Raw genomic sequence first — 27,832 nt, 5'->3', positions numbered from 1 at the left:
TTTGCGATATATTTTACCTACTAAGAGGAGTTCTATTGTAACATGACAGGTTGAAGTCTAAAACTGTCAAAAAGTTTAAAATCAGACTTTTAGCACTTTTGTGAATAACTCAGAGAAGAGAAGGAATACATATTCCAGAAAAAAAGACGTACCTCCTCTTTTGATGGTTTAGGAACAATATTTTCTAGGTGAGGAAGTTCTTTGTCTTTGTACCAAAAGCAGGACCAGTGAATTTAACACTATCAGCTTCAGAACCATCAATGACAGAGAACGTTACATACAAGTGACAATTTAGGCATACAAAACTTACAGAGATAGATGGGATTCAAATAACATTACAGCTGCAAGGGTATTCCTACTCTCAAAAAGTATCCTTCATAAAACATGCACTTCTACTCTCTAGCATCCACTTCTACCACTCAGGCAAAGCCTATTGAAGAAGAGGTAGCCCAGATCTGTCTCCTCACGCGCATTTTCTGTGAGCTCCTAGTTCTTAAGTCAGCACTAGATTGTAAAGAAGAAAGGTTTAGACGTTAATAAACTCAGATTCTGAAATACAGACTTTAAAACACTCTATGAAAATTATAATTTGAGTGTTAATAGAATCCAAGGCTCTCAAGTTTCAAATATCATTTAACTTCCACAGCTTACAACTGGTGCCTGGGAGACGATGTTCGTTGTTGTTGAGAAGTGCTTATTTTTTCTGAAGAGACATGAAAAAAGCCTCATCCATATGATAAATATGTTATGTGAGTACATTCTTTTTCACAAGTTTCAAGCAGCATACACTTAAGTGTCAAGGAATACAATACTCCCCAGCGCTGACTGTGATCATCATGTAACAGCTTTTCAAAATATGTCTGGACAAAACACTGGAGAATTAACTACTCAAAACAATCCTGCTTTGGCATGTGTATTCAAATGGTACTTCATAGTCCCTCTCCATCTGTAATTTTTAGGATTCTGTAGCTATTCAGGGATTCTAGATTCATAAATTCATTGGCCAAATTGGCAACACACTCCAACAATTTCCAACCCTTAAATCAACCACAGACCTCCCCGGGAAAAGTACAGGGGAATTAGCATACTCGAGAGCTACACTTACAAGAGGATAATATGCTAAATCCAAGTCCTCAGACACATCCCACATACCTCCAGTGACCTCAACACATATATGCAGATTGTAATGGCATAGATTGGGTTCGGCTTGTTAGCTGATGGTCAATGCGGAACATGACAGTTCTGACTTTCAAAGAAAGCAACCACTTTACAAAGAAGGGAAGTGGGGTGGGTTTCTTTGATATGAAATCAGATATTGTCTTCCACTGCTAGATTAATTGATCATTATTAATTAATTATTTATCTAACCCACTTCAAGGATTCAACTTGTATTATGGCAACTTTTCTGCTGATAAAAGCTGTGTTTTCAGAGGTGCAAGGGAAAGCAAGACATTTAACAGAACTCATTATGGAACTACGATCATCCTTGATGTTAACTCTGCTGTGTAGACTTTTGCTCATCTAAGGAAAGGGCAACTAGAAAGTTAAGTTCTGCACCTTTTACACAGAAAGCTACCCTTAGCCCTAACACGTGTGAAGAGGTAGGTTAACATAGCCAATAGTCTCTTAAAGTGCTGTTGGTTACAGTGGTTTACTAGGTTTCTTGTTTGCCCTCTCTTTCCCCAAAATAATCCCTAGAAAACAAACTCCGTGTTAACATATACTGTATGTTGGAGGCAGAAGAGAGCGTCTATAGGGTCAAGAGTTGAACTAAGCCCTCCCAGATTACCTTGTTTGGGAGCCTGCATAACCCCACTCCCCTTAGTATTACCTCATGAGCATAAAGTCTACCCCAAAGTACCTCACTCAGCTTCCTCAGGGCTTCATTATTAAGTTCTAGAGCTTATATCATCATTTGAATTGGCGCAAGCAGGCACAGACCACAACAATCTTCGGATAGTCTTACTTCTTACTCACCCAGTGGTGCACAGAACAAGGGTAAGCAAAGCCTTAGAGGGCCTTTGGACTGGGAAGGGGAATAACAATCAGTTTCATTAGTCTCCAGCATTAGTTTGGCTCATTTTGGCTTAAATACATTTCACATGTTCTCCCTTTTCAACCTACCTACATCAGGAAAACTGTAACACCATATGAGCTGACAGATTGGGTCAGTCCAAAACACGATTGATGCCTACAAAACACTACAGAAAAAGGGAAAACACAGATTGAAACAACCACTAACACTCACAGTGATTTGCGCAGCAAGGACTCTCTGGTCTGAAGCACTTTCTATGCATTTGGTTCTTCTTGAGAGGTTGTCTTTCTGTGAATGTAGTCGGTCTCCTATTTACACCATGTAATATTTTGTAGCCACTGAATCTTTCATTAGGGAGTGTCACAATTTGACATTACATTATGAGAATAACTCGCACCGTTTGTTCTGAACTTCTCACTTCGGCTATATAAGTTCCTGCTAGTATCAGTTACTAAATTTAAAGTCACAGCATGAGAGGTTATCTGTTTGTACATATCGATATTAAATAATAAAAGCACCTTCTGTTCCTTAATTTAAGCACAAAAAAAAAAATAACTCGACCCACAAAACAACCACAAATTAGTGTCTCTACACAAAAAAAAAAAAATCAAACAGTCAGAAGAACATAATGGATTGTGATACAGAAAAATCACTGTATGGAAGTAAAATTAAATTATATGGCACAATACAGTACATGCCCTTGACACATCAGTGTAGGCAGTAAAACACTACAGTCTAAAGGGTGCAGACATGTTATTTCATTTGCCTACTATATTTCGTTGCCATAAAATAAAATGAAAGGTACTTTGTCATTACTATGAATACCAAAGAGAGAAACAAGCAATAGGATTAGCATAAGAATCATCTTTGGAACTAATGTATCACTTAAATACATCCATAGCACACTATGTCAAACAGTAACAGGGAACAGAATCTGAATCAAACTTAAACCCAGCAAGGTGATAAAATAAACTGTCTCAAGAGAACTCACAGCTTGTGGCTTAAAACTATGACATTAAAGCATGTTATGCATTTGCCCATCATTTTAGACTGTATTTCCTGGAGCTTAAATCTGACCCTCAGGCAGTGATCAAATTTAAAGACAAAACATACAAATGCAGGATCTCTTAGCTATCCTATCATACAATGCAGCCCACCTCGTAAATTATAGTTTAATAATACTTCTGAATATGATGATATGGGTTATTGGTCACGGGGTATTAAGACAACGATGCCTGGAAATGGGAATTTTACGATCTCTTAAAATGCACTTGTCACTTCACTTGGCCCAATTCATTGTTCCTTGCTGCTATGGGTAATTATGGGTGCTCTCCTATACTAAGCAAAATTACAGTTGATGTGAGTAGGTATTTTGATCACAGAAAGCCTGTAGCTTCATGCCCTGGTTTAGTTCATATTAATTGATGCTAGAATTATTTAAAAGGAAAAAAAAACAGAAAAAAAACCCAAAAACCACAAAACACCTGTTCCTGATCCCGAGGAATTCACATCAGCAGTGAGGTTTTCAGCCAGCTTCAGTGAGTTCTGAGCAGAGCCTTTATACATGGCACCTTCTACTGAGCAACATTAATAGATACGAGTAAAAACAGCAATTATTATCCCAAAGAAACCTTCCTGAAATCTGAGGTCACTACATATGTCCAAGTTTAAAAGGGATTTACAGAGTTCTCTATGGATGAAATGCAGAGGAGGAATGTAGACAGTAAAGACTGTGGACTCATTTTATATGGAAAGCTGGTGACACTTCAGTGCTTTGGCTGTCCATTTGGCTGATTGGAGATCATCGGATTGTTGAATCGGTTGATAAAAAAAGTGATGAGAGAGTGGAAAACAAGGGAGGTGGGACATCAAACTGTGGCCTTCATTTCTTGGTGCAGATCGGGTGCTTAAAGATCTATTGGTCTTAACTCTTGCCTAACCCACCTGCTTTCAGGTACCACCGTTACTGAAAGATTGACAGACTGCAAAATGTGTCAGCACCCTCATGTACTAAAGATCGCCACTTACCATATCAAATGAAATCAGCATCAGTTCAGCTCATCATCGTACAGGCTATACATGCTAAACAGAGACCGTATCCTTACTACTGCCTTTTTTTGTAGGGAGAGCAAATTTCATGAAGGGGGAAGGACCTCCAGCCACGTACCTCACACATTCCTGCAAGGTGACTCTCCAGAACTCATGAACAAGAGCCTTACACACTCCATACGCTCCGCAGTTGAGGTTTTATTCCTTCCTGCATTTAATCATTTCTGGACTTCGGATATCTACAGGCATCCAGATATTTTTAGATTGTAGCAGTCTATACCAGCATCAGCTTAAGCCTAAATGTTCTAACATTTAACAATGCTCAGTTTGTAGAGCTTTGATTTTTCCTAATCTGACATCATATTTGACTCTGGAGTAAGGAGTATTTTTTTCCCCCCATCTCTTTTTTAGACAAAGCAGCATTTGCTGGAGTTCACACATGCACTGCCTGTGGCTCAAGCTGCTAGCAAGCAGAAGGATGAATGTATTTACTTACATTCCCTTAAAAGTTGATCTTCTAGAATGGATTTTTATGGGGTTTGGTAGCCTTCCAAGTGCAAAGGATTAAATCACCAGGAAGTGCTATCTTTCCATTTTCAATTCCCTTTTAAAATGTGTTATTTTGTGATGCCATCGGATATCAGTAGTGATGCCTGGCAACATTACATACTGCTGTTTAATTGCCTTAAAAACTATTTCCCTAGTAGTATCATTAATAATACCAAGCCCAAATTGGATTAAGCACTACACTGCTATAAAGTTAATTCACTGTGATGCTAATGAAATGTCATGTGAAGCTTCCTGTAAATCCAGCTAAACAGTCACTGCCAAGGATCATTAAATCAACGGCATGTTCAGCTATTCTGCTTAGAAAGTACTGTTTTAATTGCTACCAGGTGATTTTCATTAATGTAAGCATCTTCCATTTTACTGACTTTTTTAATCTGATGGGATACAGAGCCTTTTGTAGTTCAATAATGACAATACCTTCCCACTGCTAGGAAAGGAATGAAGCCCACTTGAGAAGCTGGTTGAATGGAAATGGCAAAACTTCAATCAAATTATTCCACTGCATGTTTATGAAGCACTCGAGTAAAGACTTGCTCTTATGCCATGCAAGTAAGCAGGTTTTGGCTTGAACTTCATGTGAAGCAATCCAAGATGTTAAGTATCTACTGCTCCCACAGGAGATTTCCCTTTCGACACCCAAATTTGAAAAACCTCAGCCTTCACCTCTCTGCATCAGGTACAAAATAGGAAAAGCAGTTCCCTGTGAAATTATTAAATATTCTTAAATTCACTGGGGGAAGGAGTTCAATGGACATTGTAAAAATACTGCTAAAAATGTTTGCCAAGTGGCTAAAAGTTTTCCATGATCTTGACCTGCACATCACGTTGTTTTAAGTTCATTGTTCATATTCAGAGAGGAGGCTGTTTTTCTCTTTAGTTTTGCTCTGAATCCCATTGGTTTCATTCTATTTTCTCTCTTATTTTTCCAAAACTACAAGCATATAAAAAACAGCCCTTCCAGGCACAGAATATCCTTTGTCCCTGAGGTTTGTTCATAGCAACAGTGCAGAATCTGAAGATCTCAGCTACGATCTTAAAGTTCTCAGATTGCAAACAACTGGAAGAGAACAAAAAAGCAGCCCTGCTTACTTAAACAGCGAAGAAAGGTCAACACGAATGCTCAGGACACACACGCCAGATGATACTCTATTCAGATATATAACGTAAGTGATACAGGTGAATTTACTACCCACAAAACAATGAGGAAAAGGAAGTTTTAGAAGACAATGGTGAAATTGTTTCAGCTACCGCTGAATTTGCTGGAAGTTACGCAGGGCTTTTGCACCAAATCTCTCTCTAATAAAGGTACTTCTCAGCAGTGCTTCCTAGTAGCTCAATATCAGGCCCAGGTTGATGCAGTTAAATGGCTTCTTGGCAGAGGAAGTTTGCATCTGGCTGGAGAAGACCGCAAAGACATGCTTTAGCATTGGCTGGGTGTTGGTTCACAAGCTGGAGAGACTCTTGCAGCCTTGGGATACAGAAGCCTCTTTTGGATGTCCAGGAATAGGATTGCTCAGAATCTCCACATTTTTTACTACTGTGAAGGTTAGATCCTCAGAAGCACAGCCTTGCTCTCCCCACACCCAGCATGGCAAGGCAGCTCTTGGAACACAGCTATGCTCTGTTCTGCAGTGTCTGCGCGAGAGCTTAAGCAGGTGTGAGGTTTACAGAGCCTTTCTTTCCCACCAGCTATGGCAAAAAGAGCCAAAATTTGGGTGCTGATTCTTTTCATTCCACACCATTTACTACTTACAAAATCTTTGACTTCCGATCTGTGTTCAAACACATCTATCTTCAAATCTAGCGGAAATTCCCAATAAATATATGAGCACAGAATTTCAGAATGCCTTCATTAGAACTTATTTATTTTGGTGCATGAACTCTGTATTTTTGATCCCCAGACTTCAATGGTAATTTTACTGTAAATAAAAGGATATAGTTCATTCTGAATGTCTTATGAGTGTTTATGGAAGAAAGCAGGATTTCACCTTGCTTCACTGCTATTGCAAACAATGCAATGAAATCCACATCTTGCTTAAAGAGAGGTTAACGGGGCAGAAATCATACTCCCGCTAAACAGCTTCAGTTCAAAATGCTCCTTTCTCCTTAACAGGTCTTCTGTATAATAATTTTTATCCAACTCAAGGCAATGATCAATCTTCATTTCCAAGAAACTACATTTGGGGTCATTTTGGTAATGGCATTGCTATAAATCTTGCTAATCTGACACATAAAATCATTGCTAAAAGTCTCCGTTTTTTTTCCTCAGAGATATTCTGCAGCAATACTCACTGAATGACAGCCTTCTTTCTCTTCTGTTTTGACCCTGCCTGTCCAAAGCGCTGTTGATGTGGACAAGCTGTAAATCAGAAAGTACTAGGAGTCAGATCTCATTCCATGTCTCTGTTTGTAGCCTGATTTCCCAATGATGGGTCAGAGCCATTGGGTAATGCCTATTAGCGCAGAAAATCATCTCTGAACCACCTATGGAGGATTACAATTAAGAACTAATACCTCTATCAGTGAAAATCTAGCTCTTCTCTTACCCAACAAGACACAAACCTGGCTTCCTATTCTCACTTCCATTTGTCAACTCTCAAGGGTGTTTTAATTTCATAGGTAATATTTAATCCTTAAGTAATATTTTTAGGGATTCCTCTACAAAACTGAAGATTAGTCCAGAACATCACAAAGTGTGAAATCCTCTCTTAGCATTACTTTGATAGTAAAAGCCCTTCTGGTCAAACATCTGCCCTCTCAACTTATCCAGACACTCATGAAAGTCTCGGGTTTCACACAGCTGAAGTCCACTTTTTGTCAAGTACAGCAAAAGCGTCTCAGGGACTGCTGGGGCTGTTGTTACAATTGCTGCAAGCTCTTTTTTGGATGTTAAGCTTGTCTCCTGAGCAGTCAGCATGGCCTCTTGCTATAATGGGGGCAAACTGAATAACAAGAAAGTCAAGGACGCTATGAAAGAGCCTGCAAACAAGTTGTTTGGCACCGATTTTGACACCGGTACTCTTGGGACAAGAATGCAGTCATAGTGAAAACAAGGGGCAGACACTAAATGTCTTTGCCTTAGTTTTCACTTCATAAAGCTATTAGATTTAGTTCATGTTTGTAGTATACTAGGCAATTCCTGAATCTCTTTATTGATTTATATATACACATATATGCTTGCTCACACTAGGAAAGTTAATCCATAGATAATACTTTAAGTACTCAATTTCAGACCAGTGCTTTTCCCTAAAATTCCAAAAAAGCTGTATTTCCTTTTGAGAGACCTATACAGTGGCAGTGATATTTCTATTTTCTCATTCTTCTGTCCTCGTACATCCAGGTCAGACTTGTAAAAACAGTTAGAGCGCTGAGAACGACACAACATCCATTTGTCTCTTGTGTTGCCACATTCATTTCTCTGTAGCAGTTATTCTTTAATTGTCAATGGCTTAGCAAATGTTGCCAATTCCATGTCTCTAAAAGCAATTAAAGGCTGTAGATGATATCATAAACTACTCCAGTGTCAGCTGGCACCATAAAGCACAAGGGGACAGTTGTTCAGGATGTCATCCAGCCTCTGACCAGAGGCAAGGATGAAAGCTGAACTCTGACCTGAGGGAGTGACCAAGAATACACTGTTTGTCACTGTCTGTACAAAACATGAACTGCCTTCACCGGCACCCAGACTTTCTAAATTTAGCTCTATGCTAAAGTCTTGAGATTAGTGAAACCTTTCAAAGAGGAGATGACAATGCTTCGTGCTTTATCCCCGGACACAGATTAATCGTGCTCCTTCCCAGAGAACCTTATAGCACATTTCGGAAATAAAGAAATTCTGGGTGCGTAAGTTTGGACAGGAGACAGTCATTCAGATTTCACGCTCATGGAAGTGGGATCAGCAACCTAGACTTATCAGTTCAGGAATTCAGCCTACTTGAAACATTCCATCACAATCTCTGGCAGTTTATCCTCATGTAATTACGGTGTTCTCTGTATGTGTTTTCAAATGCTGGCCTTCCATGCATATATTTTACACATTTCTTCGGACTTGGTAAGAGCTGCAGTTATGAAACTCTTGACTCAGAACTGAAAGCTTGGTGGAGGTCGTATTGCAATTTACTGTCAACGCCTGTCAACCTTCGCTGGGCTTTGCTATATTTTCCAAATGCCCTACAAGAGGAGGAAAAGGCAGTACCTCCTCTATAACAGCAATTATCAGTACTGTCTCCTCTCACCTTCTTCATTTTGCCTTCGCAGCACAAGTATCAAGACTCAGGCAGGGCGATGCTTTCAGTCCTACAGTATGCTGCCTTTTCAGAGGTTACCCTCTAATCATTCTACACCAGAACTCGTCCCCTTAACACCTACCTCTGGCCTATTTCTCACACCTCCCTCTGTGAAATAACCAATGTAATATTTAGCTTGGGATCCACTACTGTAAAATGTGGAGCTTATCAAGCCAGAAGTGTTAGTTTAGTGGTGTGGTACCATCACCTCTCACACAGACAGGTCTACAAGATTTTAGTTAACAGTGAAACAGTAAGAATAGAATCCAGGAGCTTGATACTGCTCCATCTGCATCGAAAGCTACCCCAGCTTAACATGGGTCTTAAGCTCTCCTCACTGAAAGTCATAAGACAACCAAACTGTTTTGAAATATCTGAGATCACACAGCTATAAAGGATGTCTTCTCTGTGAAACAGTCTCTGTAAAGCCTTCCAAAGCTGATAAAATAATCTTGGATTTTATTTTTCTAAACTGTGTCTGGTGGTTTTGAGTCCAATCCAGAAACTATCAAGCATACATGATGTATGTATAACAAATTTTTTAATTATACACACTTTAAGAACTTGAACGTACTACAACTCAGTATTAATGCTTTCTCCACCTTCTCTGTAATGCTATCTACTTATTTGACTGCTCACTGCTGAAGGTGGGTGGCATGGGTAAACATGGGTAGCACTGACTCATAGCAGTTTGTCACACAGGAAGTAACACTACAAAATACACACCTTTCTGCACATTTATGCCATGGAGACTGACTTCTGTGGGGCCCTGTGTGACTACAGGAGTCAGTCAATATGCATGAATTTGAAGGAGAAAAGTCTCCAAGTACATGCACCCAAACAAGGGGCCCAAGTCCAGAAAGAAAGTCACTGTCGCTCTGAAATAGAGGCTAAGGAGTCCTGACTCAGTCCTTTGAGCTAACCACTCGACCATGCTTCATTTCACATCCTTTTCAGGAGTCATTAAGTACAGCACAAAATTTGCTGCATTGGAAGCCTAGTTTTTATTCGCACACTACATTTGTCAAGCCTGATATTTTATTAGCACATCTCCCCCCAAATAACCCAAATAAAAAATACCAAAAGGAGAATCACTTATTTCCCCATTTTAGTGGAAATAAGTAAAGGATACCTTTTTGCCCACAACATTTTCAGTAATTATATGCATCGCTAATTGAAAACGTAGAAAGAAACATTCTTTGGAATCTCAGCAATAACAGGTGATTTTGCCAAATTGAAGGTTTTATTTGGAATTCCAGAATTAATTTGGTAAAGTTTCAAAAGATATTTCTGATCAAAAAGAGGCATTGAAGTGCTGTGACACAGTCTGCATGAACTACTGTGTTGCCTAGCAATTTCCAGCTGCTTCAACATTAAGGCTTTAAACATCATTTCTTCCTGTTTGACAAGCTCATCAGAACACGAGTAACAAATGGAAGCAGATCAAAGTGACTTAAATTGCAAAATGTTCCAGTTTCTAGTTTTCCATGTGTTTGAAAAATTACAATATTTTGCTTTCTATCTTTGCAGTTTTAATTATAACATTAAACTGTTGTACCAAAGAAAAACAGCCAAACAAAAAATAGATTATGCGCTTCACAACTTACTTGCCATGCAGTTGCACCTAAGTGACAGGGACTGAGATTCACTCTGACACTATATAACCATAATAAGGAAAGAATATACTTACATTTACTTTACCACCTTAGAGTCTATTGACTAGATCAAACCCACCCTACTGACCAGATACCGATCGCAGCACACACTCTCTGCACAAGCTCAAAAAAGACCAACCCTCTGTGGTCTCCCTATTTTCACTGTGATGTCCCATTCATCATACCACCACCACTCTATTATGTCCTGACCCAGCGTGTATCAAGTGTGAATTCTATATCCACCGTTCATCATTTCTCCTATGGAGCTTAAAGGAGCAGTAGATGTTGCATACAGCCATGGAGGGGGAAAGATAGCAGGGTTGGGTTTTGGAATCCAAGTTGCTGCTTCCCTGTCAATAAAACAGCACCATTTGCACTTAATTTTTTTCCTCCTTCATTGCCCGTTGTTGAATGAGTGACAGCATTCTACTGGTATGTAATGCACACATTATTAAATAAAGGAATGGGAAGAATTTTATCTTATGAAGAGGAGAAGTGGGCAGAGCTAACTTGCCAGGACTGACATGCCTTAAATAGCAACCTGCTGAAGGATACAGCCCCCAGGTTCAAGCAGTATGTGCATTTATAAACTTAGTATTACGCTTCCATAAAAATTCATTCACGGGAGTTACTTGCACAAGGAAAGAAGGCTAAAGCAGGGCAAGCATTTCCAGTCAACTATTCATCTGACATTTTTAGCCACCTCTATGCAAGCAGTCTGTCTTCTTAAAGACAGATTGATCCACTTCATTTTAAAACAGCACTTTAGTTTTATTTGAACGGGTGATATGAAATTGGTTGGATAAGTTTCTCTCCAGGTTTGCATGAGATCTGTATGAACAATTCCAACTTAAGCAAGACAGACCCATTCTCCTTCCTTGCTAGTTACTTCACCTCTACACAAGCACCATGCAAGTCCATTCCCCAGAGAGGAAATAAAACGGGATAAAACTATCATCCAAGGAAAGAAGTGATCCTCATGCAAATATGTATTTGTAAATATGTCTCTGAAGAAAGCACAGACACTTGTGCACCACCCAACAGGTAGATGCATTTGATGCTAAGTTAATCATCATCTTCTGACATACCCACATCAGAAGAAAACTCTGCAGCCACAGATAAGCAACACAAATGCTCCACAGATGTAATGATAGTAACTGAGAGACTACGCCTGTGCAGCATCCAAAACTATAGCCATAATTCCTACAAGCAGCAACCAAAACCTACAGTCATGTAAGTAGCTGAGTAGTCAAGTTCAGTTTCCTCTGAAACAGTCCTGTTTCATGCCATTAAGACATCAAGTGGGAGGTGTTCTGAACTGCAAACCAGTTCAATCAACTTCTGAAACCCATTAAAACAGATTCTTTTTCTCAGCTTAGTTAAAACCCTCCCCTCATCTTTGAATTCTCATTACTTTCTAAGAAGTTGACTACGATGGTGGAAACCAAGGTTACACATTGACATGAAGAATTCATTCAGAAGAGTAGTATTTTAAATCAAGAAAGAGGAGGATGCTTTCAGAGAAAATGAAGTCATGAAAGAACTTGCCGGGGGAATAACAAGAGTAGAGGAGGAAAAGAAGGGGAGGAATGAGAAAAATGCCCTGATGTCTCTCCTGTATTAAGAGCCTATATCCTTGTGAAAGGAGTTCATGCTCTTTAGCAAAGAGCTCTTTGATTCATCTGATTAGTAACAAATTATCTACACAACCGCAATATTTTCACTCCTATACCTCCTCACCATAATTACAAACACACTAGCTTTACTAACTTTAACATGAAGGATGTTGAAAGGATGGAAAGAAGCCTTCGTATTTCATTTCTTTCACTCCAGTACATTATCCTAAACTACACCTAGATACTATTCAAAAAAAAACTTAAAAGCAGAAACCAGGAATATCAGTTGACACATGAATTCATTTCATTTATCATTCTCCAGTTAAATAATTTCCATTTAGGATGTTGCTGCCCTAGGCATTCTATCACTTACAGGTCTGCTATTGAGCTCCTGATATTTTTGTGTAGGTCTCCAACAACGCTTCTAACCCTACAAATCCCTAATCCTGAGCTGTACTACATGGAACTTTCAAAGAAAAGAAACAAAGACCTATGTTTAACTATAGAGGAAATAAGGAAGCCCAATAAAAAGCAGCTAGGCTCCATATTAGCTGTCTAACGAGCAAGGCATTAAACTGCCTTCACCTGTCCTGTAACTCACCTGTTTGTGGGCTACTGCCCTCTTTATGGGCTAGTGGCTAGCCTATAAGGCTTATTGGACCCTGAGAATGTGAACTGTTCTCAATCTTTTCACAGCTGACACAAAAGCAGAACTGTCTCTCTTCTATTAGTCACACACGAACTGTCTGGAAGTCAGGAAACAATAAGATCATTTCTCCACAATCATACCCATCTATAATACCTCTCTCCACAGCAAGAAAGCATTCATAAAAATTCATTGTTTTACGCTAAATATAATAAGCATTCCACGTTTTGCTTACAAAAGTTTTACCACAAAGGTTTCACAGAGCTGGAGTTCTGTAACAGTAATGAGGTCAGCCACCTTCACCAAGATCTTTCAAGGTAAAAACCAGATTGATGCCACTACTATGTCTTATGCCAACAGCCATGCTCTGTGGTGAACAATATCCACAGAAGTGCTGTCTTAGTCTTTAGTCTGTTGAGAATAGCTGTTACAGTCCTAGAAATCTACTACAAGTCACTCGAAGCACAATTCCAGGGCTTCACTGTCGAGTCAGATGAAGAAAAGGGAGAAATGACACTGAATGATGTTAAAAAGAAACAGTTAGAAACTTCTCTCGCTTCTGGCATGCTACAAAAATCTTCAGGTCACACCAAACTGTGCCTAGGAGCATCAAGTCATAATGAGACGTTCATTCATTGCTACTCCCAGCAGCAGCACAAGCTCCAGCCACAAAACAAGACCCTTTTTTCTGGCCTCTGTACACATACAAGGGGGGAGAGGGCAAAGACATACCCAGTGTAGGGAACCTGATCTACTGGCAGGCAACTGCATCGTAGAGAAACAAACCCATCAGAATAAGTTTTGTACCTTTATTCCAGAGTCATTACAGGAGCAACCTTGAAATTCCCACTAGCTCTGCATCCCCATGACATCCTATGGCCAGCAGGAAGGCAAGAATCATCCTTATAATGTGTAAAACCTGCAGAAGACATAATAAAGCACAAACCAGCTGTAGCTAGTCATCACATTAAGCACCACAATTCGACCCTTGCTGTTGCTTTAGCTGCAATCATCTCCTGCAGGGAGAATGAAGAGCAAATACCTACGGAGATCAGGACTGGGAATTGAGCAGTAAGACCAGCAAGGCAAATGATATAAGTGTCTTACAGACCTCTTCCATCACATTTATAGAAAATAACCAAATGATGTATTTACTGATAAATCAGACACAGATGTGGGCAGGCCCCTGGCAGCCGAAAACTCCCTGCTGGGTATGCAGGGATTCCAGGGACACCTCACAGCCCTTTAAGAACTAACTTTTGTTACAGCTGCTTCCTTCCAGCCAGGTCCTCAGCAGGCATAAATCATTCCAAGCTCCAGTGAATTCCTTGTACAACCAACCTGATTTACATAAACAAAATAAAAAACGGCCCCTTTTGCCTCTCCTTGCAATTCCAAGTGTTTGTTTCCTTTCTATCTGGCATTTGTGCTACTGAATGCTAATGAGATGAGAGGTGATTCATTCCCAATCAACCATTTCCAGAGTAATTAGCATGAGCATCTAACCTTCACTCCCTCTGTCTTTTCAGGTACTACAGTAACCTTTACTATCCACAGATTTTAGGATATCGCATTGAGTATTTCAGCTGTAACCCAGCTGTAATTATTTCCTCAAGTATTCAAGACATTTTGAAGAATCACAACCACCCCTTAGTGTTCTCATGGAAATGAAGTTGTTATTTTTCTATGTAATTATATCATCATATTTATTACTTAAACGATCTCTGAGAACAAAAGCTACACAGCAAAAGCAAGGCTTCATTTCACCAGGTGCTCTCCTGACAGTTGGAGGAAAGCTATTTAGGAGAAAAAAAAAACCCCACATACAACAAAAAAAACAAACCCTTTTCTTTTACCGTCACTGCTCTGACAACCAGAAAGGCTGCCTGACAATCTTGATAGCTCTATTTATGATGTTACATTATCCTGCGACTGTGAGGAATGCTGGTTCTACTAACCACACTTGGGTCTAAATAGAGCTGTGAGGCAAAGACTCTTTCTCTCTTTCCAACCGTGTGAGCTCCTGGAGAGTGAACAGAAAGGGAATCAGGAACTACTGAAGGGTTGCAAAGATGGAAATAGTCAGTGTCCCACTTGGTCGCCCACCTGGAGGCCAGTGTGTCTAAAGGAGTCTTTAAGACTGTGAAGTCTCCCCGGTGGGGAAACAGCAGATCTATCACTGAGCTGTGAACAACTGCAATGTATAAGATGACAAAGCGAGTCATTTCAGCAGCTTGTATGCTTTCTTTCATATGACTTTAAGTAGAAGAGGTCTTGGAAGTCAGTGATGGATGGGTTGTGGCCTTTTGGAAGACAGAAAAAGTAAGGAGGTGGATTCCCGACTCAGCCAAAACAAGAGAACCCAGGCCACTAAACCCCAGGTAGCCTTCTATCTTCATTTACCAGGTTTGTTCTCTTGCTTGGACTTTTGGGGTTTTTTTTGCCATCAAATCACAAAAACACACACAGAAAGTTTAGAAAGAGCTTCAGCATTTTCTCAGTGCCTGCATTCATACAAAATGTCTCTTAACCTCTCAAAAACTATAGATACTGTTGGATAGAACTCCATAGCTTTCTCTATGAGCAATACAGCAATATCTGATGCTTAATTTTGTAAGGACATCACAACCATTATCACCATTTTTCAAGTGGATGAAATGATGTGAAGCGACTTCCTCACAGAAGCAGAGGGGAACTGGAGTTAAATATTCCATGTTCCTGCTAGACCACATTGCCAAATACATCCTAGCAGATATAACTTTTTCTTAATTTCTAGGACAAGCTGCAAGGAAGTTCTGCTAGGAAAAATCTGGAGAAGTAGACCAAGCAAAAAAGATTAAGATTTTAAATCCTCTGACTTTAAGGCCTGTAAACTGCTTTCTGGTTACACCCTTAAACTGGTTTAAGTTGACTGCAAGGTTTTTTTGAGCCTGACTTCTTAATGAAATAAGACTTGTGTGATTGTGCTATTTCTGCTAATAGCTGCTCGCTCATTTAAACCGAATAGAGAAAAGGTGTGGAAATTTCAAAGGTAATTACATTCCCATAGATCTTAAGACTGGCCCCAGATAGGGCAGAGCTGGAACCAGATTAGTCTTGTCCCTCAAACAAAGGCTCTGCCACCTATGGCAGCAGACGGAACTTACAGAAGAATGATGGCTAAAAGATTAAAAAATTCCCTTTTTTTGGTGTTCATTAATCTTCAATTACATGCTGTTCACTGTACGTGTGGGTTTGTATTTCAGTGTAATCAGCAATTAGAATAGTGACAGCCTATCAAGGAGTGCAGCAGGTTCTCAGTTCGGAAGCTGAAACATGGACAAAAATAAACTGCTTCTGAAGAGCAATATGACCAATACACAGTCTCACATACTGGCGCATTCTGCAACAAAAAATCCATGTAATTTGTCCTATAGATCCTGTCAGTTTTCGTACATCAAAATTGTTTCCACCACCACACTGGAGGTATTTTTAGTAGTTCTGACTGTTTTCCAGTAACTTGTTAAAAACTGCTTATTCCCCTTTAAGCTACGTATCTAAATAAACAGAATGACTTGCTGAAACATGCCTATTCCTAAATATTATATACATCATCCTGACATTCACATTTATCCATAAACAGTAATACCACAAATATCCATGAAAATACTGCAAAAACAGGATGACAGTACTGTTACCATATAATTATTTGCAAATTGAAGCAAGGGTGAGTTAAGCACTATTTTCCACTAGAAGTGGTACAGCACTGTTCTCTTGTCAAAGACAAAGCTATCAGAACAGTTTTCAGATCCACATACACGAGGGAAGTAGAAGCAACTGCTGATTTTGAGTAGAAATAATATCTACTCACACAGGGTCAAGCCTCTGAACTCAGATTCTGACTTCCACTTGACTATCTGATGATAAATAAACATGAAGTACGTGTAGATGAGATACTCCTTTCAATCTGCGACACACTTTACTTGGGCCATTAAGTCTGTGGTTTAAGTGCAATCCTAGTACTTGAAATTCAGATGGCATGTGCAAAGTTTTCAGTTCAGCAGTGTTCTGGGTTTTGTTTGCTGCCTCATCCCCTCTGTGAGTCTATTCCTTGTGTGGGTGACAAATGTCATACTCGTTTGCTTTGCAAGAGAGCAGGCATGCTAAAATCCCACCACCCCATTGCAACACAACAGACTACTAGGCAGATTACCAATCTCTTGCCCCCTCTGTAGCAAGCCACCTGTCTAAACTCAGGGCTGGATTGCCATTCCCTCATAAGATTCTCTCAAATTACTGAAAAAAAATCTGTTTTTTCACTCACGGAACTGGATTATTCTGGGGCATTTATGACATCTACAGTGTTCTCTACATGTATTCAGTAGTCAAACAAAAATTTGAGCTATGGCCACCCATAAGTGTTGAGGATTTTCCTGCCATGACAACCCTCTTGGCCGTCACGGTGGGGTGTGGGGTGCGTCATCACGGCTGCTTTGCCTTTGTTGCAGGATGTCACGCAGCTCCACCCATTCACATTTTTCTAACATGATAAAACAACTGAGTTTCCCAACATTTAATAACTATCAGTCTCTTTTCAGAAGTTACAACCTATAAACCAGACCTGCAGCACTGCCTGGACTTCCTTTAGACGACCAACAGGTTTGAGAGGTATTAAGAACACTTAATCAGGAGCTGAATTACTGAATGTAATTATTTGCCATTGCAAAACTGAGGACATCCATGAATTACAGGAGAGGAAAAGGCCTTCCCCTGCATTTTAGCCAGGGGAAGAATGCAGCTAAATGTATCAGCCCGTTGGGAGCTTGGTTCTTCAGGAATTCAAACCAGACAGGCTCAACTATAGGAATAGTTACAAGCCCATTTGGAGGAAAATGTCTCAAACAATATCTACTTTGACAGTTATTTTTAAATCATCTTATTCACGTGGAATCTTTTTCTTTGAATTGCTTGCTTTCCTACCTATGGTCTAAATCTTAGTCTATGTATGGCTCAGAAGAATTAAGTGTATTGTGAAAAATAGCAATTTGTACGCAAATCTCCTGCTTTTTCCATGTAAATTATGTGGTATTTTTGCTGTCTGAAGACAAAGGAGACGCTCCCAAACAGAACTGTATTCTATAGTTATATGCAGATGAAACTTACTCGAAAATTGTGATTTTTTTTTCCTTTCTTCCCACATTCTTTACCCATAAAAAAATAAAATACATCAGAACTATAAATGTCACACTTGCAACTGGAATAGTAACATTCAGAAATAGGGTGAAACTCAACGTTACAGTCAACTTTTTGAAGTGTTTGGTGATACCTGACTTCCCGTATGCTTTTGCAGGAATCAACAACTAAAATCTCCTATGCAGCTTGCAAATTCCACCCTCTACATTGGTGTTACAGGAATAAAAATGCTGCTGGATGTAGGTTTATCGCAGTTTGACGGATATAGCTTCCTGTCCAGCTGTGTGTTTAACTGGACTGCAGCAGACCACAGGGTTTTTTTTAGAATGCCGCATAAAACTTATTCAGGATTTCAGTGGAAAACTTGTGAAGTCATTAATTTTTCAATTTCAGAAAGCCAAAGGCTCTCGCAGCCCAATACTGTCTGAGTCGAGGGCTGTGCGCTCTGGTGTGTTTTGCAATACTGCAACAGTGATACCGTTAAGCCATTTGCTGTTTAGGCAGTTGCATTCCTTCCAGCAGTTCTGATAAAGAGGTGAAGTGTGGCATACAGATGCAACCATGTGTTCGTAGGCTGAGGGGAGAAAACAGGTATTGTACGAATCCCGTTTTACTGCTGCTTGATCCTGGAGTGGTCACGGATGTCACAGCCATTCTCTTTGTCTGTAGACAAGTCTTCCACAGGATGTGCCAGAAAGTGCGTTGTTTAGTGACATTTAAAGCTCTGCTAGAAAAATGATTAGAAAATTCACTTAGAGAAAGTGTTCCTCTATGGACAAGGGAAGGATATGAATTACATAGTGAGGTGGATTCTGCTCACACTCACTTTGGATTAACACTAGTGTCGCTGAGATAAAAATATGACCCCAAAGGCCATTTCCATCTCTCTTTCTTGTGATCCATTTTCTTGTAACAGAGTTTTAAGGTTATGAATACAGTGAATTATCTGAAAGAGAAACTGCCAGAGACAATGAAGAAAGTTCTTATTCAAACATATGGGTCGTCACAGAAAACAGACAAGGAGAAATTACTGTCAAGCTATTTGCTTTATAATGTGCTCCATTGTCTCTCAGAAATAAAGAACTGACTTTTCCACACGCTGGCATCTGCAATTTTGCCATTACTGTATTGTACTTTTTGAAACGGCAGTTTAAGAATCTAAATCTGTTAATTCTTTTTTTTTTTATCAAGGGGAAATAAACTTTCTGTCACTTTTTCAGTTTCTTATCTCTTTTATTCTAAATTATTCAATTTCACAGTAACTCCATTTTTTTGTTTCAATCCCTAGAAATTACCTTGTTCCCTCACTGCCTATCTGAGCAACGTTATCTTGTTCTGCCATCTAGTGAACCACAGGCAGAACAACATGCTTCTTAAACAACTAGAGACAACTGGAGATCTCATAATCCCTGTGAATCCTTTAAAATCTTTGTCTCCTATCCACTTGTTCTTTCATAAAACGTACAAATAAAGGGTTCCATCGTGTTGTAGATTAAAGTATCTTTCCCCTAAGCAGCTAAACCTATTATTGTAATTCACCATTTGATTTACGAGAGATTTCACAGGTTTCGTCTTGTGACAGGTAGTAATTTAAGCATTACCTGCCACTGTATTATAGCAAATGGCTTGATGCAGGCACAAGTGTCTCCTTTCAGTAAGTATATTCCTGTGATGGGCACTTGTGGATAAAGGTTCTGTTGTGTCAAGGAAATTAAGCTGCCAATACGATGTTTGGATATTTCCCAGACTACACTGGTGTGAAAAACAAAAGCTTTCTCTGTTTGAGGACATACCACAAAAGCAAAATTAGTTCCTGCAACCAACTGAGCTTCCCTTTGGTCGGTAATGCAGATTTAGTTTCCTTTGGACCAGGCAGCTGCTGGTTTTATAGCATTAGATGACTATACTATACGTACAACCTACTAATAAGTATTACTTTAAATGCTTACAGTCTGATCCACAGCCCACTGTGGTCCATGAAATCACTTGCAATGGCTTTAACCTGACCTCAGTCCAGCTCTTGATGCTCTAAATAAAATCTTAATTGATAATTAAAAGCACAAGTAGAAACAAATCAGGTGGGAGGAGGGGGAGCAGATCTGACTCAAAGAAGTGCTATTCAGGCACAGTTTAGGATTAGACTGGAATTAAAACCCTGTGAATAAGATCACTCACAGAAAGTATGATCACCAAAGCAACTACTGACACAGTGAAATAGGCAAAGTTTCTGTTACTATTGCAGAAACCTTCCAGAAAAAAAAACAAACCTGAAAGCAACACAAAGGCTCAAAGAAATCACCACAGGAAAAAAAAAAAAGAAAACCATCCCAAAAAGACCTCACATTTTCTGCCTCCTAGAACTGAACTAACTTGCATAGAAGGTACGTGGTCTTAGCCAGTATTAGCAATTCTGTTTTCCTGTTTGTGTGGGAATTTCAGGGACACACCAGGCGATGTCTGAATGCTCACACACAGAAAAAAACCTGATTCCTTTAGTCTTTCATTATCACTAATTGTTTGGCTGATGGGGGAACACTAAATAATCCTCTCAAATCAAAAGATTTGGTCATTTCAGAGCTGCACTGCCATGTTAGCATAATGCCTTAGGGGTCTGCCATGAGCTTTCGTTCACTGACAAAATTAGTTCCCTTGAAGCTGTTTGCTGTCACAGAAGAAGTTTTATAAGCAAAATCAGATTTTCATTTGCTGTGAATGACATAAAAGGTCTTTTTTTTTATCTACGTGTATATATGTAAAATGTATTCCCTAAAGTCTAATGAGAAAAGGAAAACACAGGGGTAAAAATGTATGCTTGAAAATTGACTTCTAAGCTACTTCCAGAAATATAATAACCTTCAACTGATTGCCACAGTTCAGTATCTTCCAAAAGCATGTACTAAACCCAGAAGCAAGCATCCATTTGCCCTGCAGAAATGTGCCTTGCATTTTGCCTTACTTGCAGGCAATTCAGAAAAGCAAGTTTCATCTCAAATCACCTTCCATGTAATTGTGCTCTTTGTAATAATGTAATATACAACCGTGAGTAAAAATTACTGACTGTGGAATTGACAGCTGCAATCAGTAATATATGGAGCTCTTTCCCTTCTCCATTTTGAGCTTGTGTGCTTCTACCTCCTCCTGACACATTCATTCATAAAGACATCCACAGCATTCCAAATTATCCTGCATCAAACGGTTCTGATTCATTCGAAGTAAAAATGATTCTTAGCCTGACTTCGTAAAAAAAAATGTAAGGTTCCTATAATAGAATCATAGAATGGTTTGAGTGGGAAAGGACCTCAAAGATCATCCAGTTCCAACCCCCCCAGCGATGGGCAGGGACACCTCCCACTGGCTCAGGCTGCCCAAGGCCCATCCAACCTGGCCTGGAACACCTCCAGGGATGGGGCAGCCACAGCTTCCCTGGGCAACCTGGGCCAGGGCCTCACCACCCTCATTGTGAAGAAATTCTTCCTTATATCAAGCCTAAATCTGCCCCTCTTCAGTTTATACCCATTCTCCCTCGTCCTATTTCCATCTATACTTGTCTAGATGTAATCTTACTCTAGATATACTTATCTGTCTCTCCATTAATGTGTTGAACTTATTTGCCACTTTACAATTCGACAGAAAGATAGAAATGAAAACAATATTAATTTATTAAAACTGCATTAAAAAACCAGCTGGAATGAAGAGAGATGGATTTAGTGTTCTGGAGAGAAAAAGACTGCAAAAGAGATCACAGCCTGCTATTCGATACCAGGTACTCTTCCCCTGTGGTCCAATGCAGGACATAAATCTTGAGAAAAGCAAGTTTCATCAGCTCCGCAGCTCACAGGAATTGTTTTGCCTGCACTCTTCCTTGGGTTAAGAACTCTTTCATGCTTTGGACATGGTATTTTATCCCATGGGAACACTCAGGATCCAGTCAGAGCCATGCACAGGCAGGCACAACAGCACACTGAGGCACATCAACCACATAGCGGCCAAGCAGCCAAATCAAGAAGTAACTATTACTACTACTACAGTGACTTTTAGTAAATTAAACACCTATCAACAGAACAACTCTGAGCACAGATAGCCAGTAACCACAGAAGCGACTTAAGACACTTAAGGTGAATCCAGGAGCCTGATAAACAGAGCACAGTGGTATCAAATACACTTGGGCTCTTTCCAGAAATGACTGCTTGCTTGCTTCAAAAGTAAAACGGTAAACACAGAACTTTGCAGCAAAACTAAAGTAAGATTCTCCTAAACTTCCAACTCACAAGGATTTTTCCTCAAAGTTTTATTAACTCTTAGAGAGGCTGGACCATCAGTATCAGAGACCACCCCAAACACAGATGCAGACATCTTCCAGCATGGGAGAAAACTAGCATCAGAATATGCAATTCGTTAGTTTTCCATCTGAAGAAAGATATTGCTAATGGATGTCCTACCCAGAGGACTTCTTGCCTGATCCTGCTTACATTGAAACCAAGAGCCTCATGTTTTCACATTAGTAAAGTGATGAGATTTGGCTCCAAGGGAGTAAACGCAGCAAAGTAGGAACGCAGATTTAGTGAGGGGATGGCTGGTTTGCAGAGGCAGCATGGACAGGAGAGACCCGGGGATTCTGCAGGGAAGAAGAGACAGAGACCCTGTGCCTCGTTTCACAGGAACCACAAAGTTAACAGCCAAATTGACAAAATCCGCTGAATAATGCTTTGTCTATTAATAGTTATATTAAATGTCTAATTGTATAACTTTAATTAGTAGCTTTATTATTCAAGTATTTATTAATGCACTGGGGATTTGCTTTGTTTCCACACAACTGGCTGAAGAGTCTCAAGATCTAATGAGAGACGTATATTTTCAGGACATTTAATTAGTAGAATTTTGCCATTTAGTTCATGTTTAAGAATACAACGGAAATCCTGAGTTTACCAAATTCCCTGAGAAAATTCCCTTGTACTTAAAACTATCAAATAAACAAAGAAGAGTATCTTGACGGGCTGTCATGCCCTGAACCCACAAGTTACACACTCGTGTCCAGCACTTCTTTTGTCTTGCACAGTCAAAGAATGTGGTTGGTTTATCTGTGCAGCAATCCAGAAGCCAACAAGGTCACTCTCAGGGTGAAAATTAAAAGCCAAAATTATTCTGGTTTTGACTAAGAACTGGCCAGAATCCAATCTCTCAAATTCTCAATCTGGAACTGGAAAAAGGAACGAGAAACAAAACAGGGATAGAAAACACACGGCCAGAGGGAAAAGGAGAAATGTTTCTCTTCTGTGTTCTCCAGACATTAATGGCATGTAATGACAGCTCAATGCCTAGCTGAAATTTGGCATAAAGAGCGCAATTTATCAACCTCTTCCTAAAAATCACAATACATTTTCTCTGTTTCAGTATTCAAATCAAAAAGTCAGAATATATAAAGGTTAACATCAAATATTACCTAAGTTCTGTTGCATACATTATATTTTTAGTGCTTTTTACTTCCTTATGTTGTAATTCTTAGAAATATGTTAGAAACTATTCAATAATTTTGCAGTTGGGACCAGAATACTATGATTACAAAGACTTACATATTCAAGAGCAGCTTGGTTATAGATGCCCCATCCCTGGAAACACTGAAGGCCGGGTTGGATGGGGCTCTGAGCAACCTGATCTAGTTGACAATGTCCCTGCTCCTGGAAAGAGTGTTGGACTAGGTGGCCTTTAAAGGTCCCTTGCAACCTCAACCAGTCTGTGATTCAAAGAGGCTTTTAGTTTTCTATGTGTTCTTGATTATTCTCTAATGACTGAGCAAAAAAAACAACTTGAATGCTACCAAGGAGACACAAAAAAAAATGCTCCTTTGGTTGAGATATAGCAGGGATAAGAGTGGGAAGAAGCAAACAGCACAAATCCTCATATAGTATCTTACTATATGCATGACATAACAGATGATTATGGTGAAGCCGTATGTTTGTTAAGCAACAAAACACTCTGTCAGAGTGGCCTTACATGTGAGAATGAAAGGATATATAAAGCACACACACGTCCTCACCCGTCCCCGCTTTATTTTTCGCAAAGGTAAAGCTTAACTACAGAACAAAACCCCTTCGACTTCCCAATAAAATGAAGACAAGTACATTAGAACTCGAAGTGTGGGAAGCAGACCAGTGTAAGGTACAGGTGAACCAAGTAGCAAAGGCTTCCCCTAAAATACAACCTACAAAATCTCCACCGGGCCATAAAGCACTGACGTACGAGACTGCCTGAACCAGGTTTGTATTCAAAGGCATGTTGAAAAGTGTTGTGAGCTTGTAACTACTACCCCCTGAAGCAACAGTCTAGGTTCAAAAACTCAGGTAGCAGCTTGATCAGCTGTTTGCAAGAGCGATAAACAGAGGGAGCCCGGCACAGCTATGCCTTTCCATGCAGGGAAAGTGGTTGGGTTTAGGCTAAACCAAACAGCTGGCAACTTCTCCGCTAAACATTTTGACTTCAGCGAAAGCAATCAAAACCAGAGCCTCAAAAGAAAACAGAGTGGTGCAAGTTCTGCTTTAGCGTATTATTTCAGAAGCCAACATAAATAATTTTAATAGTGCTTTTGAAGAAAGAAGGAGTAGTCTCAAAGTTATAAAATCCATGACATTTCTCATGTTTGGTGCAGGGCAACACCTGCTAGGAGGATGTATTATTTCTGAAAATGTTTTTTTAAAGGCAGGGGCATCAGGCCCTTCTGATCTCATCAGTCACAAGCCACTACCCACACTGTACATTCTCCACCGATTGTATCTTCAGCTTTGTTTTGTTTTAAACCCTTATGTTACCACATGAACTACAGCCTCAGACAGATTCTTGGCCCGGGTTCTGAGACTTCTGGAGGGTCAGGACAAAGCAGTAGAGCTCTTTATGATTTCATGACAGACCACAAAAAGCACTGCATAGCTGCCCGCTGGTTCTGTTTACACATTCTTTTAAAAATGCAGAACAGCTCCAGTCTGCTCTGCTGAAGGTGTGGCTGGTATCATCCCGCAGAGGCCATGAAACCCAGCTGAGATCTCTGAAGTGCTCTTCCTCATACCAGCAGAGAGGATTGCCAGGACTGGAAGGCAACACAGGATTGCAAAATATGTGTTTTCTGAATGCTTATTCCAGCGGACACCTTAAAGCAGCCTTCCAGTACTTAAAGGGTCCTACAGGAAAGCTGAGGAGGGGCTCCTTATCAGACAGTGCAGAGGTAGAATAAGCAGGAATGGTTTTAAGCTGCAAGAGGGGAGGTTTAGTGTTGATATTAGGAAAAAATTTTCTACTGTGGAGGCAGCGAGGCACAGGTTGCCAAAGAAGTCACAGAATCACAGAATCACAGAATCACAGAATCACAGAATCACAGAATCACACAAGGTTGGAAAGGACCCATTGGATCATCGAGTCCAACCGTTCCTAACACTCCCTAAACCATGTCCCTAAGTACTTCATCCACCCGTTCCTTAAACACCTCCAGGGAAGGCGACTCGACCACCTCCCTGGGCAGCCTCTGCCAGTGCCCAATGACTCTTACTGTGAAGAATTTTTTTCTGATATCCAACCTGAACCTCCCCTGACGGAGCTTCAGGCCATTCCCTCTTGTCCTGTCCCCTGTCACTTGGGAGAAGAGGCCAGCTCCCTCCTCTCCACAACCTCCTTTCAGGTAGTTGTAGAGAGTAATAAGGTCTCCCCTCAGCCTCCTCTTCTCAAGGCTAAACAACCCCAGCTCTCTCAGCCGCTCCTCATAAGACTTGTTCTCCAGCCCCCTCACCAGCTTTGTTGCTCTTCTCTGGACACACTCCAGAGCCTCAACATCCTTCTTGTGGTGAGGGGTCCAGAACTTAACACAGTATTCGAGGTGCGGTCTCACCAGTGCCGAGTACAGAGGGAGAATAACCTCCCTGGACCTGCTGGTGACCCCATTTCTGATACAAGCCAAGATGCCATTGGCCTTCTTGGCCACCTGGGCACACTGCTGGCTCATGTTCAGTCGGCTGTCAACCAGCACCCCCAGGTCCTTCTCTTCTGTGCAGCTCTCCAGCCATTCTTCCCCCAGTCTGTAGCGCTGCATAGGGTTGTTGTGCCCCAAGTGCAGGACCCGGCATTTGGTCTTGTTAAACCTCATCCCATTGGTCTCGGCCCAGCAGTCCAGCCTGTTCAGATCCCTTTGCAGAGCCTCCCTACCCTCCAGCAGGTCGACACTTCCTCCCAGCTTAGTGTCATCTGCAAACTTGCTGAGGGTGCACTCAATGCCTTCATCCAGGTCATTGATAAAGACATTGAACAGAGCTGGACCCAGTACTGAGCCCTGAGGAACTCCACTTGTGACTGGCCTCCAGCTGGAGTTAACTCCATTGACCACCACTCTCTGGGCCCGGCCATCCAACCAGTTTTCAACCCAGGAGAGTGTGCGCCTGTCCAGGCCAGAGGTTGACAGTTTCTGAAGCAGAATGCTGTGAGAAACTGTGTCAAAGGCTTTACTGAAGTCCAAGAAGACTACATCCACAGCCTTTCCCCCATCCAGTAGTTGAGTGATTTTGTCATAGAAGGTGATCAGGTTAGTTTGGCAAGATCTGCCTTTTGTAAACCCATGTTGACTGGGCCTGATCACCCGGTTCTCATGCGTGTGCTTCATGATAGCACTCAAGATTACCTGTTCCATGACTTTCCCTGGCACTGAGGTGAGACTGACAGGCCTGTAGTTCCCCGGATCCTCTCTGCAACCCTTCTTGTATATGGGCACAACATCAGCCAGCCTCCAGTCTAGTGGAACTTCCCCAGTCAGCCAGGACCTCTGGAAGATGATGGATAGGGGTTTGGAAAGGACATCCGCCAGTTCCTTCAATAATCTTGGGTGGATCCCATCCGGCCCCATAGACTTGTGGACGTCTAGCTGGGCAAGCAAGTCTCTAACCGCCTCCTCTTGGATCACGGGAGCCTCAATCTGCCCCTCTAACTCTTGGATTTGTAAACAGAAGGAACAACTTTCTTTGCTATTAAAGACTGAGGCGAAGAAGGCATTAAGTACCTCAGCCTTGTCCTTATCCCCTGTCACTGTTATTCCTTCTGCATCCACTAGAGACTGGATATTCTCCCTCGTCCTCCTTTTCCTGTTAATGTACTTGTAGAAAGACTTTTTGTTGTCTTTCACAGACTTAGCGAGTTTTAATTCTAGTTGGGCCTTGGCCCTCCTGATTTTTTCCCTGCACGATCTCACTTCGTCCCTGTAGTCCACCCAAGATGCCTGTCCTTTCCTCCAGAGCACATAGAGCTTCTTTTTCTTATTGACGCATCTTGAGATCTCCCTGCTCCACCAAGCTGGCTTTTCCCCCCGCCGGCTCCTTTTCCGGAACACAGGGATGGCCTGCTCTTGAGCTGATAGGATTTCATTTTTCAAGAGCGCCCAACCCTCATGGGCTCCCTTGCCCTGAAGGACTGTTTCCCACGGGACTTTGCTAATCAACCTTCTGAACAGGCCAAAGTCTGCCCTCTGGAAGTTTAATGTGACTGCTTTGCTAACCCCCTTCTTAATCCCACCTAGAACTGAAAACCCTATCATCTCATGATCACTTAATCCCAGGCGTCCTCCAACCGTCAAATCCCCAACAAGACCTTCCCTATTCACAAACAGCAGGTCTAGGAAGGCACCCTCCCTTGTTGGTTCGCTAACCAGTTGTGCAAGGAAGTTGTCTTCGATGCACTCCAGGAACCTCCTAGACTGTTTCCTTTAAAGTCACGTATGTCCCATCCTTGGAGGTGTTCAAGGCCAGGTTGGATGGGGCTTTGAGCAACCTGATCTAGTG

The sequence above is a fragment of the Cuculus canorus genome, chromosome 9 (assembly GCF_017976375.1).
Source record: "Cuculus canorus isolate bCucCan1 chromosome 9, bCucCan1.pri, whole genome shotgun sequence".
In the NCBI taxonomy this organism is placed as follows: domain Eukaryota; kingdom Metazoa; phylum Chordata; class Aves; order Cuculiformes; family Cuculidae; genus Cuculus; species Cuculus canorus.
The sequence above is the reverse complement of the archived record's forward strand: the minus strand, read 5'-3'. Positions refer to the sequence as shown.